Raw genomic sequence first — 9,832 nt, 5'->3', positions numbered from 1 at the left:
ATTCTAGTACCAAAACAGAAATAGGTGAGAGAAATATTTTTCCTGTTGTAGATGATCCTAAAAAGTCATTAGGGATGCCTGAGTGACTCAGTCATTTGAGCATCCAGCTTTTGATTTCGGTTCAAATTATGATCTCAGGTCCTGAAATTGAGCCCAGTGTCAGGCTCTGGGCTCCGGATGGAGTCTTCCTGAGAGTCTCTCTTCCTCTCCCTCTGCCCCTCCCCACACCACCAGGCCACCTCTCTGAAATAAACAAATTATTTAAAAAGCCAAGAACCTGGGATCTGGATCACTGATTCTTAGGATCACAGAGTATCTGGCACTCTTATTTCTGATGGAAAACAATGGGATATGAAGACTTTCAACTAGCAGTTTACTGGCAGAAGGAACCAGAGATGTATTTAGCATCTCACAGTAAGATTTTGGCATTCAGCTCTTAAGAGTATCAAGTCGTTGGCTGCCTGTGGCTTCATCTACTTTCCCTAGCTTTTTTCTTCTCTGTTCTCCATTTGCTTCCTCTGCTTTTGCTTCCTCCTCTTTGGTTCTTTTTCCCATTTCCTCTCCTTCCCACTTCATTGGACATTTTTTATTGACTGGAGCTTCAATGGTGGTTGCATCACACAGATTGCTTTTTCCACAGTAAAGCCCTGATTTGGAAGGGAGAAAGAAGAATTTTTCATCTCTGTGTGCAAATGTAATTCAAATATGGTGAACTAATTTATTCTGTAAAACTTAATTAAAACCAATAAAAAAAGGAGACAGCTCTGGAGGGAGCAGTAACTCCCTTGGCAGGACCTGGGTGAGATGCATTCAGTTGGGACTTTTTAAATCTTAGCATTTGATTTGGCCCCATGATTTTCAGAGAACTAGGTTTGGTTTTATATGCTACTAAAATGCTTTTAAATTTAATGGTTTACTCCAATTGGGGAAAGTTTTGTTAGGTTTTCTCTAAAGTTTCCCACAGGAAAGCCTTGGTTTTTTATTTGTGACTGGAATATTTTGTGGCTTTAGAAATTACCAGGAAAATTTTAAAAAATGCTACTTTTGAAGTTTTCCAGATGCACACAAGTATATTTTCATTTATCTTACATCACATCCCTCATTTTGAAGTGATTTTTGTCTGAAAGTATGAATAAACAAGGTCAGAGTAGAACTTGCAGGAATAGTGACTTCATGCTGAGATCCCCATTACACTTTAAGCTTCTTGATTGTAGAACTGTGTCTTAAACACTATTTCAATGCTTCACACCAAACAGAGAAATAAAGTGCACACTGATGGATGGATGGAGGGACGGAGGGACGGAGGGACGGAGGGGGGAAGGGAAGGAGGCCTAAATACATCAATCCATGAATCCTAGAGTGTTGGGATACATCTGCCTGTATTCTTCCTGCTGGAATTGGAGTTAAAGGGAGATGTGAGAGCTGCTCCACTACTTGTATGTAAGAGTAGAGGACTACTCTAAGAGGAGGACTACTAAGCATGGCATTGCAACAAAATCTCATACCCAGCACCAAATTTTGTCAAGGTAGGTACTCAATAAATATTGGATAAATAGGATTTTCACCCCATGTCGATCAAAGTTTGCCTCAAGAACACTGCAAGAGGAGTGCCAACGGTGATTATTTCCAGTATTTTATTATGAAAATTTCCAACATGTAAAAAAATTTGAATAATTTTTCACAGAACACCCTTATACCTATGACCTGATTATAAGCATTAACAACTTACTCTACTTATTTACCACATAACTCTCTATCTAGCCATCCTTATATTCATATTATTTTAGGGGGCTGAGTACAATATATTTTATTTACCTGACAATATAGGGTTTCCCAAACCCCTCCCTTTCTTCAAATGTTCTGGGATGGAAACTATGTAGAGGTTGGGAGATTCTCAGTGTGTTGGGGAACAAGTTGGGACAGCTGAGGAACTCTCTCTTCCTCTTTCTCTTGCTGGGGTTGGTGGTTCAGGGAACTGGTCTACTACCCTGTTGCTGTAGCCAGATTCATTATCATGCCAGGCAATAAGCTTGACAAAGTGGTCACTGAGAGCAAAACCAGCTCCATCATTTAAAGTGGAAGAGCAAGTGTCATTGTTAAAGTTGCAGGAGACAACCTGGTCTTCAGCATAGTCCAGGGTGCCCTTGAGGGGGCCCTCTGATGCCTTCTTCAGCACCTTCTTGATGTTTTTGTATTTGGTAGCCTTCTCCAGGCAGCAGGTCAGATCCTTGACTGACATCTTGAGGGTGGGGACACAGAAGGCCATGCCAGTGAACTTCCCACTTCAGCTCAGGAATGATCTTGCTACAGCCTTTGTGGCTCAGGTAGAAGCAGGGATGATGTTCTGGGAAGCTCCTTGGCCATCAGGCCACAGCGGCCCAGAGAGGCTATCCACGTCTTCTGAGTGGCAGTAATGGCACAGACTCTGGTCATGGGTTCCTCCATGCTGCCAAAGTTGTCATGGATGACCTTGGCCAGGGGGCCAAGCAGTTGGCAGTGCAGGAGCCATTGCTGATAATCTTGAGGGAGTTGTCATACTTAGGGTTCACAATCATCACAAATAAAGAGGCATCAGCAGAAGTTGGCAGAGATTGATGACCCTCTTGGCCCCACCTTTCAAATGAGCCCCAGCCTTCTCCATGATGGTAAAGACTCCAGTGGCTCCACAACATACTCAGCACCAGCATCACCCTATTTATGCTGGCAGAATCTCATTCCTGGAAGATAGAGATAGGCTTTCCATTGATGACAAGTTTCCTGTTCTCAGCTTTAACAATGCCGTTGAATTTGCTGTGGGTGGAATCATACCAGAATATGTAGACCATGTAGTTGAGGTCAATGAAGGAGTCACTGTATGGTGATAATATCCACTTTGCCAGATTTCGGCCCCCTGGTGAGCAGGTGACCAATATGGCCAGATCAATTTACTCCAATCTTCACCCTCATGTCTCCAGGATATGCCTGGCACTGCACCAAAAGATGTGGCTATCTGTGGAATGGGAAGGAGCAGAAGGCTAACTTGTATTATTTTTTATTCATTTCAAATTAAATGATAGGCATTGGTAACTTTGTCTGTAAATGCTTTGACATACATATCATTAGAATTCAATATTTGTTCCAAGTCTTTTTCCTTTGAAATAAAATGATCATTCTAAATTTTGATGGTTGCAAACACTAGTGTAATACAAATCTTTATCAAGATTAGCATTACCCCCAGAAAATTTAGCCATGGAGATTTGAGAGTCTTTGGAATAATTTCTTTACTACTTTATCCAGAAAGAGACTGTCTGAGAATAACTTACAGTTTAAAATTTGGTAGGAACTGGGGCACCTGGGTGGTTCAATCATTAAGCATCTTCCTTTGACTCAGGTCAGGATCCCAGGACCCTGGAATGGAGCTCCACATCAGGCTCCCTGCTCCATGGGAAGCCTGCTTCTCCCCATCACACTCCCCCTGCTTGTGTTCTCTCTCTCTCTCTCTTCCTCTCTCTGTCTGTGTCAAATAAAAAAATAAAATCTTCAAAAAAAATAAAATTTGATAGGAACTGTCCACCCTCACAAACTCTTTCAGATATCATACCATTAAAGAGGTGCTTTCCTACATTTGTTTTAGCAAAATCCAAACTCCAAATGCATAGTTGATGGCAAGGGAGAGATTTATGTGTATGTACAACATTAGCTGAAGGTTCAGTGAGTTGGCAAACAAGCAAGAAAGAATAAAGCAAAATTAGGATCCTATTTTCTTATGTGGATTTAAAAATAATAATGTATACAAATAATTTTTGTCAGAATAACAGATATGCTTTAGGTCTTAATACATGTAAGTATGTTTTCTTTGCACCAGATTTTTTTGGGACATCACCTTTATGGGGGTGGGGGACAACCAAGGGGCCCTCTCTGAAGTTGTACGTGTTGCCAAGTTGAATCCAGTGCCAAGCTAAATCCCTACCACATGGTACATATAAGTTGAATCCCTTCCAAATGCAGGGCTCCTTCTTAAGTAGCTGTATTGACTAATTACTTTCATCAGGATAATTGCACCTAAGAAAAGGGTACAATTATTTCTACCAAGTAGAATGTTGACATCGTTTAATGAAGAATTAATGCATGTGGTGACAAACTATGTATTTAGAGAGGAAATAAAGCACTTACCAACAATCTGTTTCCAAGAAAGAATTTTTAAGCATGTCTGGTATGCTCTTAAGTATTCAGAATGAAACTAATAGGCATTTCCACAGCACACAAGACTCAGCCTCTATCTAAGTCCATGCATGCCAGTGAATTGACATCCACCATGCCCTAGTGGGTTCTACATCATGGTTGAATTTCAGAGCTGCAATTCAGTTTGGCTAAAGTAGTACCCACTCACATCATCACATTTCAAAGTGACCTTCCCAGTCACTGTTCCACACAAATAGTAAACCTACATCATCTTTCTTTGTGGGAATGGCAAATTTATAAAACTGAAATGCAGAAGGATTATGGTTAAAACCTGCAAAGTGTTGACTGGGACCTAGATTAGTTACTGATGGACAAGAGCCCTAAAATTTATTCTTTCATATATTAACTGAACACATACTGATCAATCAACTATTATATGGAAGGTGCCATGCTAATTATTATATAATAACCCAAAAGGAACCTACATTTTAGAAGCTTGTAACTACAGACCATTCAATCATTCATTCAACATATCTCGACTGGGAACTGTGGTAAACTTTGTGGTCCATTGCCCAAATCCTTCTCTAAGACTGAGGCACCCATTTCTCCAGCTGCCAGGAGTACAGACTGCTGATAGTTCACAACTGAGTTCCTTCCCAGGAATCACTCTAGGCTAAAAGAATACACTTCCCACTTCCTGGAGGCATCAGCATCCAGTGACTGGTGGTGCTAGAGTACAAAGGCTCTTGAGGTCTCTCGTGCAACTACATCATAATTCAATTTCTCCCTTTGCCTAGTGAAGCAACTCTCACTCATCACATGTGTTGTTACTAAAAGCACTCTTCAATTAACCTCCTGCATGCAAATCTCACAGTCACAGTCACCTGAGAAAGCCAACCTAGGACAGTCACTGCCAAATATGATTCTAGGAAGACAACTATAAAATGGAACTTACAAGCTAGATCACCTAGCTCCAGACTGAAAATTCTATCACTAGTGTGCAGTTATGATGCAACTATTAAAAAAATGACACTAATGAAGAACTAAGATGTAAATGAAAGCCTGAGGGTAAAATAATACCAGCCTAAGGTGGTAGAGATCTTAAGAGCCTCCACAGTAATATAAAAAAGACTCTCATTTCCTGCAACCAGAGGGCAGAAAAACTTCATTTGGGACCCAGAAAGAGCTACAGAGAAGGCTGAATTTTTAATGCCTCCATGTCTTTTATAATACGGGCAGGGTTCTGGCTGGGAAGGAGTGGGACGTGGAGACTTGAGATGGGAACATATTGGTCAATGCACTAGAACATCTTGAATCTTTGGGAACATTCAGACTCCCCTGAATCCTCTAGCTACTCAAAAGTGGTCCACTTCTCTCTCTTTAAAGACTTGCATTCCCCATTCCACTTTTGCTTAAAGATGGTACAGAAGCTTTTGTACTTGCAAAATAACACACATCTTATGGTGATCTGTCCCACCTTTTCTCCTGGCCACCAGATCATGGAGAAAGTTATAACAAACCATCTGGGGTAGTTCTGGGTCACTAAAATAAGTTAAAAACTATATGTCAAAGCAGCTTCACTACTAGCCAACATTTCTCAGCAGGAACCAGGAGAGATTACATGGGATTGCAACCTGAGTATGATGTATCAAGGAGAACAGAATGAGAAGTTGGAAAGGGATGAGTTTACAATATGTAAGCAGTCTCCTGTGATTCAAGATTTACACCCCATCAAGGACCCCAGGAGACAGTGCTAATATGCTGCTAGGGTGTTTCTTGGAAGCTTGGACAAAGCAATAGCCCACACCTAATTAAGCATAAATGGGACAGATGGCAAAGACAGTAATCAAAAGATTCAGAGAAGTGAGGCTGCTACATTAAATATAATACATGAAGCCAGAAAATCCACCCATCTACAGTGTTCTAAGAAAAGGCCTAGAGGATAATACATTTACCAAAGTGTTAAGTAACATGCCAATAAGAGGGGCACTAGCATCAATAAGAAGCTCAGTGATAGCCGTCTTTGGTTGTCCAGGGCAATAAGAGATCCTGCTAAAAAATTGGCTCCCTGATAAAAATGGACATGAGAGTATCCTCAAATAAAAGAACCCAGGTAACTGAATCCACTGAGAAGAATCCACTTAACTAAAAAAAAGCAAGGTGGACACAATTGTCATAATAAATAGAAAGGTCAAAGTCATAATCAAGGGGAGCTAACCTGTAAAGAAACTTGGAGATGGTTAATAGAACACAACAATCTAAATGTCATAATAAATGGGCAGCCTTTGAAAACTGCTCAAGCTGTAAAATGAAAAGAAATTAAGGATGAATAATCAAGAGGCTGGAGTGGATACCTCAATAAAAATTCACAAACTTGTCCAATATCCAGACCTGAGCCTTTCTCAAGACCTGGAATACACTGACCGATGGAAATGTCATGTCTCCAGGAAAAAGAATTCCATGACACCATGAAAAGTTACTTGGTAACAATTTTTCCATGAGGGACCTCTGTCCATTTACTCAAATAACTTTATACTTGAGAAAAAGAAATATCCAAACATTTGGATGAGAATTTTAAGACAGAGTCCTACAACCATTAACATTTATATCAAAACATCAAAACGTCAAAATGGACCTCCGTTTTAGTGGGGTTAATATGGGTACATGCAATAAATGGAACTCTGGCCCACACCCTGCTTACTATGGGTCCACTGGGCTCTGTGGACCTACACTACCATCATTTCCCCAGTGTCTGAGTGTATAATTGGAATAAATATACTTGATAGTTGTTTGGACCTATGCATAGCTTTTTAGTCTATAGGTTAAGGGCTATTATAGTGAGAAATTCCAAATGGAAGACTAAGAAATGGCCTTCTCATTTCCCTCTCCAGCCAAGATTGTATGCTGGGACATCCTCTCCAAAGTGAAGGAAAAATTATAGCATCTCATAAACCCCAGCACTATGGTAGAAAACATATGCCACAATTTGGGATGGTGCTTCCACCCATTTACTGAGAGACTTGGAAGACTTAGATCTTTGAGTGGATCCCAGAGCAGGAAAGAGATCTGCAACATGTCCAAGGGACAGTACAAGCTGCCGTTCTACTTGGGGCATCATACCTAACTGACCAATGGTATTAGAGGTATCTGTGTTGACAACAGATGTGTAAAGTTTATGGTGAGCTCTAATCAGAGAATGATATCATAGACTTCTAGGTCTATATGTGTAGCAAGGCTCATTCTATTAACTTCAGAGATTCCTACACCATTTAAAAAGAGCTCCCTCATATGCTACTCATTCCTAGCTAAAATATAAGATCATGTGGCCAGAGCTTCCCATCAGAAGCTGGATTTCCAGACCCACAAAGGCATAATGTTCAGAGGACTCAACAGTAGTCCATCATAATATAGAAGAGTCACTATCAGTATCAGGCACCAGGAAGTCCAGAGACACAAGTAAGCTACAGAGACAGGTGGCCAGACTCTCATGCCATCCTCCACTATTTTGTCAGTACCCCTCCCTTCAACTTATACATATGGCTTCATGGTAGAAGTGGGGAGGGAATGGAGGATGGTATATGACTTGGTGATAAAGAAGAAAAAAGGCCAAATGGGTTCTATTAGATGACATATCACAAGCTGCCCTGTACTCACCTCCTCTCCTAAATTATGATCTAGGAAACTATCTTGGAACCAGGTGCCAGATGCCACCTAGTGTTTAAACCAGGTTGCTATCAGATAAAATAATTAGTTGCACCACTTCTTTTTATTCATTCATTCAGTAAGTACTTATTGAGGCCAAACTCTATATTATCCTGGTAGGAAGAGTACAGCAATAAGTAAAACAGACAAAAATCTCTTCCTTCAAAAACTGAGTAGCATGCAAAACAATGAATCTGTACTACTTTCTTATACCACGCACAAATATAAACCCAAAATGGCCTAAAGACCTAAATATAAGGCCTGAAACCTTAAAACTTCTGAAAGAAAACATGGGCAATAAACTCTTGGACACTAGCCTTAGCAGTATTTTTCTGGATCTGTTTCCCAGATCCAGATCCCTTTGTTCCAGAAGGAACAAAAACAAAAATGAATAATTGGGAGTACATCAAACTAAAACACTTATACACAGTGAAGGAAAGCACCAACAAAATTAAAAGGCAACCTACTGAATGGGAGAGATATTTGCAAGTGATATAACATGTAAGGGATAATATACAAAATATATAAAGAACTTATACAACTCAACACACACACACAAAAACCCACTAATAATCCAATTAAAAACAGGCAGAGGACCTGAATAGACATTTTCCAAGGAAGATATACAGATAGCCAACAAACACATGGTAAGATGCTCTCATTCAACATCAGGGAAATTCAAATCAAAACCACAATGAAATATCACCTCACACCAGTAACAATAGTTAGAATACAAAAACAAGAAATGACAAGTGTTGGCAAGGATGTGGAAAAAAGGGAACCCTTGTACATTATTGGTGGGAATGCAAATTGATGCAGCCTTTATGGAAAACAGAATGGAGTTTCCTAAAAATTTAAAAATAGAAATACCATATGATCCAGCAATTCCACTATTGTGTACTTACCAAAAGGAAATGAAAACACTAATTTGAAAAAAATATATGCATCTCTATTTACTGCAGCATTATTTACAATAGTCAGGATACAGAATCAACCAAAGCATCTCTATAGATGAATGGATAAAGAAGATGTACCATGTATATGTGATGGAATATTACTCAGCCATAAAAAAGAATGAAATATTGCCATTCACAACAACATGGATGGACCTAAAGAATATTATGCTAACTGAAATAAGTCAGAGGAAAACAAATGCCATATGATTTTATTTACATGTGGAATCTAAAAAATAAAACAAAGAACAAGAAAACAAAAAATAGAAACAGATACATAAACAGAAAACTGGTGGTTGCCAACGGGAAGGCAGGTGAAGGAAAGGGTGAAATAAGTAATGGCGATTAAGAAGCCTCCAGTTATAAAATAAGTTAAGTCATGATAATGAAAAGTACAGCCTAGGAAATATAGCCAAATGTCTACTTAATTTAAGTGTAGGGTACAAAAAACACAAACAAGTAGAAGATACAGTATGTAAGGTGACCATTTCTATGGGGGGAAAAAGAGAAGTTAGAGAGACTGGAGGAATCTGACTCATTTGGGGGGTCAAGTTTTGAACAAGATTGTTTGGAAAGGTCTCCATGAGAAGTTTTAACTTTTGAACAAAGGACTGAAACATTTACCTTTGGTATCAGCATTCTGAGCAGGAAAAAAGCAAATGCTAAGGACCAGAGTCAGTGGGCGTCCCTGAAATTTCAGGTAGGAAAAGGGCAAGTAGGGCCACAATCTAGCGAGGAAGAATACGTTGTTGGAGATGAGCTCAGAGAGTAATGAACTACCAGATTTTGTAGGTGTCCTGCAAGCCAGAGTTATTTCTAGAAGAATGGAATGATCACCTGTGTCACATGGCTGACAACTGATCTTTAGAATTCTCAACGTGAAAGACATTGGCTTTGATAGACGTGTCTTTATCATTCTCCATCAATAGATCAGGAATACACATACAAGTGTATCTCCCCTCCTCATTAGTTCCAACTCAGCAATCTTTGTAAAGATGAAAAATCATCTTTCTTTC

General features: G+C 39.6%; 1 pseudogene; it reads right to left on the bottom strand.

Moving 5' to 3' along the window:
* Positions 1-1,894: 1,894 nt before the first annotated feature.
* LOC132016419 (glyceraldehyde-3-phosphate dehydrogenase-like) lies at positions 1,895-2,946 on the bottom strand (annotated as a pseudogene).
* Between the last annotated feature and the right edge of the window lie 6,886 nt (positions 2,947-9,832).

The sequence above is a fragment of the Mustela nigripes genome, chromosome 4 (genome assembly GCF_022355385.1).
Source record: "Mustela nigripes isolate SB6536 chromosome 4, MUSNIG.SB6536, whole genome shotgun sequence".
Taxonomy (NCBI): Eukaryota; Metazoa; Chordata; class Mammalia; order Carnivora; family Mustelidae; genus Mustela; species Mustela nigripes.
This window is presented reverse-complemented; position numbering and strand designations above follow the sequence as displayed.